Raw genomic sequence first — 9,278 nt, forward strand, 5'->3', positions numbered from 1 at the left:
TACTTTGCACTTTGTTTTCATAGCTATTCATTTATTCATTCTATTTCATATTTTCTTATTCTATCATCGTTCTAATTTCTTTTTCTTTCTTTTTGGGTGCAGCTCTTGGTTATGTCCCGAGGGAACCCCTCAATATTGATTAAAGGAGATCCCGAACTTGAATGTACACTGAGAAAAAAAGGGAAAGAACCTGTGCAAGAACAGTCTAATCTAGCTGATTTGGGAGTAAAAGAATCTCAAAACATGGCAGAACAGAATGAGCAACAGCGGACATTATCCGATTCTGCCAGACCTTTACTATTGGAAACACAATCGAGCATTGTGCGTCCCCTGATTATAGCTCAGAACTTTGAGCTGAAGCCGGCATTCATCCACATGTTGCGGCAATCTTCACAGCTTTAATAGTTTGGGTCGATGAGGATCCGAACAGTCATATAGAGAATTTTCTCGAGGTGTGATAAACGGGGTAACGGATGATGCCATCAAGTTGAGAGCCTTCCCATTTTTCTTGAAAGGGAGAGCGAAGCAGTGGCAACACTTATTACCTAGAGGATCAATTACCACATGGGAGGAGATGGTATAAGCTTTTCTTGGCAGTTATTTTCTCCCGAAAAATCTGCAAAGCTTAGGAATGAGATCTCATCCTTTGTACAATTGGAATTGGAGTCTCTATTTGAGATGTGGGAAAGGTTCAAGGAGCTCCTGAGAAAGTGCCCGCAACATGGATTCCCGGAGTGGATGATTGTTTAAAACTTTTACAACGGTTTAAATCCGAGTACAAGGCAACTCTTGGATGCAGCTGCAAGAGGTACCTTAGGTAGCAAGACCCCCAGTGAGGCCCGGCAACTAATTGAAGAAATGGGGTTAAACAGCTACCAATGGAATGCTAGGGAGAAGAAAAAGGTGGCCGGCCTCCATGAGATAGATGCAGTAACCTCATTGGCGGCTCAAGTGGAATCATTGAGTAAGAAGTTAGATCTCCCTAACTCAAGAGAGTGGCGGCCGTGACTACTTGCACAGGGTGTGGTGGAGGACATGCTCCCTCCGATTATCCGATCTCTATTGGTGATGCATCTTCGGTTAAGAATGTCGATTTTGTAGGTAATGCTATGAAGAATCAAGGAAACCCATACAAAAACACCTACAATCCGGGTTGGAAGAGTCATCCCAATTTCTCATAGAGCAACCAAGGTCCACAAAAGGCCATGGGGCCACCGGGTTTCCAACAACAATAGCAAGACAAAAAATGAAAAACAGAGTTTCACGTTTGGAGACCCGGATGAACGATTTGGAGAAGGCCTTAACTAGGTTTTGTGCAATCATCCGATAGAAGGTTCCTATCGCTTGAGGCTACACTCGCAACCACATCGCCTCTTTGCATACTCTTGAAAAATCAAGTTGGGCAGATTGCGAAGTCCTTATCGGAAAGGCCACAAGTGGTCGTGAGGTTGAGGGTAAGCTTCCGAGTGAGAAACCCAATGAACACGCACCCGAGGTTATAGAGTTTGAGAAGGGAGCAAGCAAAGAGAAGGAGGTGGCACCCCCACCTTTGAAGCCAAGAATCCCTCATACCTCTAGATTGAAGAATGACCAAGTGGATGAACAGTATAAGAAGTTCCCCGAGTTTGTTCAAACAACTCCACATCAATATTCCTTTTGTTGAGGCATTGGCCCAAATGCCTAAGTATGCAAAATTCTTCAAAGACTTGTTAACCAACAAGAGAAAGTTAAAGGAGAGTGCTTCAGTGATTTTAGATGCATCTTGCTCGTTGGTTTTTCCTAAAGAACATGCCGAATAAGAAGAAAGACCCAGAAAGCTTCATCATTCCGTGTAATATTGGCAATTTAGGTGAAGAAATGGTATTGGCGGACTCGGGGGCCAGCATCAATGTCATGCCATACACCTTCTTTCAAAAGTTAGGTTTGGGCGGGCCTAGACCCACTCGGATGACTTTGCAATTGTCACACCGAACGGTGAGACATCCGAGGGGTATCATCGAAGATGTGCTTGCCAAGGTGGACATGTATATATTTCCTGTAGACTTTGTGGTGCTAGACGTCGATGAGGATGAGGATGTACCCTTGATACTTGAGAGGCCTTCAAAGGCATTGATTACCACGAACGGTGAAGAGCTAACTTTGAGAGTTGGAGATGACAAGCTCACATACTGCCTTCCTGAAGCCATGCGGCATTCTCTTCATTTCGATGATGTTTTGTATTTTCTAGACACTACTGATGAGATTGTTGATGAATACATGCAGGAAATGTTCAATCCATACCCGTATAGATCTGCTCGACCAAGAGGAGGATAATAAAAAAGTAATGATGCTTAGTTTGACGGAAGAAGTACCATCTGCTCCGGAGATCTTGAAGAAGGCGCTCCAGAAGATGAAGAGGGCTAGGAGATGCCACCCGAAACGCTCCAAGGTCGTTGGAGATGTGTGTGAACCAAGAAGTTGGATGAACCATTGTTAGGGCTGTCCCAAAGCCCGATAATTCACGCTCTACCTTCAAGAGATTTTTGTTCAGTCGTGCTTCCAAGCCATGGGTAAGAGGGCAACCTTCATCTATGAATCCCGTGCAAGCTAAGTGACGTTAAACAAGCGCTTCTTGGGAGGACACCCAAGTGTTTACTGTTTTCGTAGTTTAGTAGTTTAGTGTGTGCATGAATAAAATTGTTGAGTGTTGGTGTCTAGATGTTTATATACTTGTGCTACGATTTTATTGTGGGTTTTGAATTGTCATCATGTGTTTTGCAGAGCCTGTAGAATTTTCTAAGGCATCCAGAGGAAACGCACGGGCGTGTGGAATTTCACGACGCCCGGGAATGTTGCATTGCGAGCTCATCCGAGAAGGCACGAGGGCGTGGACTCACCCCTCGTGAATGACCATCGCGATTCTCGCACGCCGTGGGTAATTTCTGCACGGGCGTGTGAATTCTCGCAGAGATTGGCAAATTATCCAGAAGGAACACTAGGGTGTGGACTCGACCATGTGGGCGACCTTGTGAAAATCGCAATGGCGTGGGTAATTTCTGCCGCGCCGTGCGAATCTCGCAAAGGAGCTCTCTATCCCGAGAAGACACGGGCGTGCGCTTGCCTCTATTAGTTGGGCCTGTGAATGTCTCACGACCCATGCGGAACACTTAGCAATTTTTTTCTCGGATGTCGAGGCGACCACGAAGTGTCGTAAGATTGCCCCTTTGGGTCGGGCGCATGAGCGTGGGTATTTTCCGCACGCCCGTACAAGAGCATTCAGAGGAAGTGAGTGTTTTCCCGAGATCGCACAGGGGTGTGCATCTGCCCCTATAATTCTTTCCAATGGATACGCACAGGCATGGGTAATTTCCCCATGCCCGTGCTGATGTACAGAACGCTAAGAGGCGCGAGTCCTTTTAAAGGATCATCATTTCTACTCATTACCACACTTCTTCTTCGCCTGAAGGCACCCTCACATTTCTTCCCGACATCGCACTGCCGTATTTGGAGGGATTTTTGCGTGGTTTTCCGGCCGCTTCAAGGTTTTCCACTTCAACTCGTCGGTAAGCCCTATCTTTTGTTCTCTTCGCAAATTCTTGATTTTAATCGATGAAACTAGTGAATAATGCTTCATTTCTATAATTAGAATGTTTATGCATGTTTAGAACAAAGTTAAAAGCGATTTAACGGTGTATTTTTTTATTTTTGAGGCATGCCCGTGCCTTTTTCACGCCCCGTGGATCCACACAGGCGTGCGGAAATTCCACACAATCGTGTAGATTTCTACATCATTGCTTAATTGACTTGTTTGATCGGTTTTCTTTCAAATTTTGGAGATTATGGCACCGGGTCAAAAAGCAGGCGATAAGCGACGCGTGAGCCATCTCCTGAGTCCGAGGGTATAAGATTCACTATACACGAGCATCGAGGTCCGTTTCGGCGTTTGTCGAGACTTTGGTTCGGACGGACTCGATTCTTAGACACGAAAGCATCTTGAGAGATTCTGACGAAGGAGGCGAGTTCGCCGATGAGGTTGAGGATCTCATGTCGGGTGGGTGGTTGGAGGCGATTGTTATCGATTAGAGCCATCCATCCGTGAGCTTACTTTGGAAGTCTTGTCGTCATTCGAGTTCGACGAGATCCTATTCGAATTCAATAGCCTCTATTTCGTTCAGTTCAAAGCACTTGGACATCACCAGAGCATGAGTATCACGCAGTTTTTTGTCTGGCTTGGCTTATACGAGGAGGCATTCACATATACTGATGAGTATTCTCGATTTACTCGGGCCGATTATCTTTGGAGCTTTCACCCGCGAGAGCTTCTGAGCATGGTGTGGTCATGGCCACTACAAGCCGGGTGTCAAGGCCGCGTGCCTTTCCCGACTGCCTCCTGAGATATTTACATTCCATCATGAGCAGGTCGGTAAATGGCTATGGTGATAGGACTGGCGTTCTGAGCCAGCAGGAGCTTCTGTACTTGTATTCGATGACGTAGTGCATACCGATCCATCTAGGGCACATCGTCGCTGAGTACGATTCGACATCGAGGGCCCGGGTATGCTAGATTGAGAAAGCGATCTTCTACGGTCCATACATTACTAGAAGAGCGAGCCCACTGTGCCGGAGATGGCGAGATTGATGGGCATGGTTACGTAGGGGTTCGGACGGGGTTTATGCTCTGGTTCTACCGGCCCTAGAGATAGCCGCTGAGGAGGGTGTTGATGCCAAGGCTTTCCAGCTGCCCCGAGCTTAAATTCGCACCTATGGAGACCGAGGCACCTCCGGTGACAGAGGACCCAACCCCCGTGCGCATATTTTCACCATCTCGAGCACAGGATCGCTTTAAGAGGTTCGAGTGCGCTGTGGGGCTATCTGAGACGGGGGTAGCGGAGGCCCGAGCGAGTGCTGATATTAGGGTTGCATAGGCCGCACGATGTCTCGGAGTTCATGGCACATTTCGACACATTACGGCGGATCTTAGAGCAAGGCGTCGGCTCGTCATTTATCCTATGGCCGAGAACTCCCCCGGCATGTCCGGCACCTCCATCCCCTGTTCCAGCACCGGTTGACCCACCATGTTCTTCATCACCCGATGGCAGTGACGAGCGGAGGGGCGACATCGACACTTGATTTTATTTTCCTCGTCTTTTACTTCCGCATTTTATTTTGGACTTGTATACTCAGAAAGGACTTTTTTTCTGAGTTTATTTTCATTTTGTATCTCGAGTTGTATTCATTGTCTTATCTTTTATATACTCGAGTCATGTTTGTTTTTATTGAGCTTCATTGAACGCCTTTGTGTATGCGTGCAAATGGTCTTCTCATTATGGGAATTGAGACTTTGTCATGGGCACGGCCAAGGTGTTTCGGCACTTGGCCGTGTGAGCTGCACAACCCATTGGAACAACACTCCCAAGGACTTAGATCCATCAAATGCAACACTATGAGTCAGGGGAGTATTGTTTTGATAGCTTATCCCACATTTGAATTTAATTGATTTACATTATGAATGAGTTTGCATGTGTACATTGGGGACAATGTACAACTTAAGTGTAGTGCATGTATGTCTTTTATAGTAGTTTTGATTGATATACATGCTCACATAGCCAATGGCGGTTCACCTTAGTTGCATTGATTGTATTCTGGAGTTTAGGAGATTTTTCAACATTGAATGTTTTCATGCTCTAGTTTTTGCTTGAATTTCTAGGAATTTTTGCCCGATTGACACTTGTTGCACTACTCACTCTTTGAACTCTTTTGTAAACTCATGTTTGATGTATAAGGGACTAGTTATAGTTGTTTCTTGTGTTAATTCTAAAAAAAATGGGGAAAAATGAAAAGAAGGAACAAAATAGTTTTATTGTTTATTTGTGCTTGTTGGGTGGAAAGAAATACCACCTATAAAGTATGAAGCTACTCTCATAAGTCGGATACTAGTTATACCCTAATGAGAGAAAGAGCTATCTCATAGGATGAGTGAAAACTACCACTCCGTTAGAAAGAGCTATCTCATAGGATGAGTGAAAGCTACCACTCCGTTAGAAAGAGCTATCTCAAAGGATGAGTGAAAGCTACCACTCCGTTAGAAAGAGCTACCAATTCGAAAGTGTGAAAGCCACCTTAGCGGCCACTTTGGAAAGGGCTACCTTAAAGGATGTGTGAAGCTACTACCATTTTTGAAATTTTTGTTAATTTTTGTAGATAAATAAGTCTATTGTACTTAGAACAATGAGGAGTATACTTTACGTTGTTTTGAGTGAGTTCACACACTTACACGATTTCGGGTTTGTTGTCCTTTTTTATTCAAGTTTTTAGCCACATCATTGATATTTTGTATTTAGTGTGGAAATTTCCCTTACTTGTAGAATGCCCTTTTTGTATGCTTTGGTGAACCTAAGGCCAAGCACTTCCAATATTTCCTTCATCCATGCACATAATGTTTTCATTTTTGCTTGAGGACAAACAAAAAGCTTAAGTGTGGGGGACTTTGATAAGTGCTTGTGCGATAGGAATCTGAGCGTTCTTTCCTTATGTTGAGCATTACTTTTCTCGGGTTTTAAAGGCTAATATGGGTGTATTTATGTTACTTTCATGCGGTAGGGTTGTGAGGGCCGATTATGAGAGAAAAGAAACCAATGTGGAGTCGCAATGCACTAATTTGGAGAAATCTTGTTAAGGTTCCGACACGAAGACATAGGTCGGGGTTCGAGATGCGAGGGAATATGTGCCAACCTTCTCGTATTTGAGTTAGCACAACTATTTGGAGGGCACAAGAGGCGGTCACATTCAAGTATTCCGACTTGTGTATATAGAACAAAATCTCCACCAACATGTCCGTTATTGAAGAAGCAAGGTAATCCACGACGTAAATGTGTGGCCATTTGCGTTATCTCGATGAAAGTATGGATTTGGGAGTATTTCAAGACGGTACTGTAACAGGGTATTGTAAAAATTACTGTAGCAAAAATTACTGCGGCGACCTTTGTTTACGGTGGCCGAGAAAAGCAGGAAAACATAGAATCCACCGCGGCGGTGTGGAAATTCCCTACGCCCGTATGAAAAAAATCCGAGGGGCGCCCACATGGGCGTGTGGATTCTTGATTCCGACCCTTTAAAATCCGATTTCGAGCATTCTTTTTCTCCATCTTTTTCCCAACTTGAGAGAGGCGCGGCTATGGTTTTGAGAGGTGTTGGCAAGGGCTTTGGAGAGGTTCTACGGGTCCGACATCGCGCCATTTGGAAGAAGGTTAGTGGGAGAGCCTTCGTCAACACCTATCCGGCGAGGTGTTTCCTAGGCCGTACAAAGAGACCCTTGCAGCGAGTAGAGCACTCTCCACAAGACCATCGCCACGATTATCGAGGGGTTTTTCTATGGGCGCTTTTGTTTTTTTAAATTCGATTTCATTGATTGTATCTAGCTCCATGCAGAGTTAAACCCTAGTGGGTACTTGGGTATTTGTGAACCCTAGGATGTATTCGTTTCATTGAATCTCTTTATTATGCTTTCAATTAATTGATGTTTATTGTGAGTTCCAATCTTGGAGACTTGATTGTATGAATACCCCCTAGAGTGACACTAGGGTTGAGAGTTCTTCTTGGTAACTCTTGTGGGTGAGTGACACACCATGAGAGTTAGACAAAGCTAGATTGGAGAGGGTTGATAGGGTGAGTCGAGAGGTAGCGGGTGTCCCCTTTCCCCTCGGTGTGATCTATCCTAAGTCCATGTTCCAAGAGTGTGGGATCCTTTACCCGGCCTTTTTTTGTTAGGGGTTTTACCGGTTAAAAAGCATGGATCACAAATCAAATTTAATTTTTTTGGTGACTTCAAGGGATTGTGGGTTCATGACTTCCATTAAGGGCATGCCTTTAATGTTAATTACCCTGGACATGGTCACAGGAACCTTCGATTAAGAAATAAGTGTGAACAAGTTGTAATCAATTTTCATTCATTTTAATAAATACGAATTCATAAACTTCATTGAAAATACAAAAAATTTGAAATCATCTTGACAATCATCTTGACTTGTATCTGAACTTGTGTCTTGGACATTTTGCATTTTTGGACTTGATTTGCATCTTGAATTTGATTTGAATTTCAAGTTATGACTTCTCCATGTTGATGAATCATAGACTTGATTTTGATTTTTCATAAGCTTCGGCTTTTATGCCTATGAAGTTCCCTTCTTGACTTGTAAAACTCTTTGAGTCTTTGACCTCTGACGTCTTGAGACTACTAAGTTCAGTTGTCGATTTATGTAGATTTTTAAATATTGACTTGTGAAACTCTTTGGGTCATCGACTTTCAATGTCCTGAAACCACTGAGTTCAATTGTCGATTTATACGGATTCTTGAATATTGACTTGTGAAGCTCTTTGGGTTCTCGACTTTCGATGTCCTGAGACCGCTGAGCTCAATTGTCGACTTATATAAATTTTCAAATATTGACTTGTGAACTCTTTGGGTCTTCGACTTTTGATATCCAGAGACTGCTGAGCTCAATTGTCGACTTATATAAATTTTTAAATATTGACTTGTGAACTCTTTGGGTCTTCGACTTTTGATATCCTGAGACCACTGAGTTCAATTGTCGATTTATATGTATTTTTAAGTCTTGACTCTTTTTTAAGTCTTGATATGTTGCTTTGGTTTTGAATATATATATATATATATATATATCATAATTTGTCGCTGCACATGCGTCATCATCGCGTTGCATGTTTGATTGCTCTCTTGAAATAAATATCTCACGACCGCTTTAAAATTTATATATTTTTATAATTTTTTTGTCGTCTCGAGATGAATAAGTCACCATTGCATGTGCCTTATCACGCGTTGTACTGCCTTTGTCGCCATTTTGAGATATATATCTAGATTATCGCCTTGAAATTCGCCGCTGCCTGTGTTTTGTTGCCACGTTGCATATCTCATTATCATTTTGAAATGTCTTTCTCATCACGGCCTTAAGATATATATATATATATATATATATACATATATATCATTTTCATCTTTCATATATTTTCTAAAATTTGCCATTTCCCTGAATTGAACATTCTTGTTATCGCTTCGAACCGAGTAATTTTGTCATTGCTCTAGAATGAGCGTCAGATGTTGGCATGAGGCTATGCCTTAATACCAAAAAGGATAACAGCATGTCATCAGTATTTGAAATATTGTCCGAACTTCTTTTTTTATATTGCTGCATATCCCATAGTCCTCTTCATGGTTGGTATTATTGTAGTCACCATCTTTTTTTATTTAATCAGCATCACCACTATTCTTTTCATTAACCATTTCA

The 9,278-nt window shown here is 43.0% G+C and overlaps 1 non-coding gene across 1 annotated transcript; it reads right to left on the reverse strand.

Annotated features, from left to right (window-relative positions):
- Window positions 1-621: 621 nt before the first annotated feature.
- Window positions 622-728, reverse strand: LOC120269536. Its single transcript, XR_005539187.1, has one exon. It is a non-coding gene; the product is annotated as a small nucleolar RNA R71 (small nucleolar RNA).
- Window positions 729-9,278: the final 8,550 nt, after the last annotated feature.

Source organism: Dioscorea cayenensis, chromosome 9 (genome assembly GCF_009730915.1).
Source record: "Dioscorea cayenensis subsp. rotundata cultivar TDr96_F1 chromosome 9, TDr96_F1_v2_PseudoChromosome.rev07_lg8_w22 25.fasta, whole genome shotgun sequence".
Classification (NCBI taxonomy): domain Eukaryota; kingdom Viridiplantae; phylum Streptophyta; class Magnoliopsida; order Dioscoreales; family Dioscoreaceae; genus Dioscorea; species Dioscorea cayenensis.